The following is a 1447-nucleotide window of genomic DNA, read 5'->3' on the forward strand; positions in this document are numbered from 1 at the left end:
TTATATAAAGAGCCTTTAGGGGTGCAATGCCTAGGCAAAATTTTCGGGAATTTTTATTCTTAAAAAGCTAATTTACATGAATTTTGATTATTGCATACCTTCCCATTTGTAGGACTTGTATTTACTACTATTTTTTCAGGTTCGTGTTTAGGATAATATCATACAGTGTTATGAGACTCGGCCAAAGATACTAAAAATCGGCTGAGTAACTTGACATCGCCCTAACGGCGAGGTGAGTTTCTGTTGAGTGAAGTGTGCATAAATTTTTTTATGATTTATGTAAAGTATTATGTCAATTAAGTCAAAAGTAGCACGAGTGGCTTTTGAACGGTGCTCATGCATATTCCTAGTGATAGTTGAGGTTTGAATCCCCCATTTTTAACGCTGCCTTGATTTAAGTGTCAAAAAATAAGGGATTGTATGCAATTACGTCATTTACCTTTACCTTATGTGAAAGCTTAGCCAATAGAATAAATGCAGCCACCAAATTTTACATCTAATGGTCAAAATTAGTTGTGACCACCTTGTACTAAAGGTAAATAGTCTCATTGTATACTTTTTTAAAAATAATAATGCTCCCCCCGATTTAGCGTTGCTCTCATTATCATCATTTTTTTAACTGTAAAACAATATTTGAGCGTTAAAATACAGGCGCTAAAAATAAAAAGGTTTATAGGATCCAAACCCAAGATCCCTTGTAAAGGAGGCGCCCAAAGTATGCTGACCTAGCCACTACACCATTCAACAATTAACATTAAAAGAGGCGGGATATACTCTATGTATACTAACTTTTTTCTTTTTTGTTGTTTTGTGTTTTTTAATGGAAAAGTTTATACGAAGCCGACAAAAGTTTTGTTTTTTATCCCTTATGGAGATGACAAAATTACTCTTTGTCTTGTGGTAATATTTACAAAACTACATTTACTTAATGATGAAGATATCACAAAAAGTAACTTTCTTCAAAAAATGTACCACAAAGTTAATAAATCCATCATTCACAACTCATTATATCATTTATCTTTGTAATTTGAAGATTGTGAACTTTAGATTATCTTATATATATATATAAAGCTTGGATTAGCCCACTAGCTCATATGAATATATGAGCCCAATGGTCCAAAATTAATCTGGGCCGATCTGACGATCATGGATGTCCGGTAGTGTTTGAATTTTATTTATTTTTTTATAAATCTAAATGACTTGAAATATATATATATATATTAACTAAATAAATGTATCAACAAGTGAGGTAGTAGCTCCTATTTTAATATTGGTACAGTCATGGTTGGCAGTTAGTTAGGTAGTGAAGCTTCTCAATTTGTTGTGGATAGGAGGGTTGCGTGTGTCCAAGTACTATGTCAACCTCGGCGCGAATTGTGTGTGAAGACTTCACTTTGATACCCCTTTGGTTCTCTTATTTAAGCACAACGTTGGGTCTATCAGCCTT

This window comes from Amborella trichopoda, chromosome 12, assembly GCF_054954075.1.
Source record: "Amborella trichopoda isolate Santa Cruz 75 chromosome 12, AtrichopodaSantaCruz75HAP2 v2.0, whole genome shotgun sequence".
In the NCBI taxonomy this organism is placed as follows: Eukaryota; Viridiplantae; Streptophyta; class Magnoliopsida; order Amborellales; family Amborellaceae; genus Amborella; species Amborella trichopoda.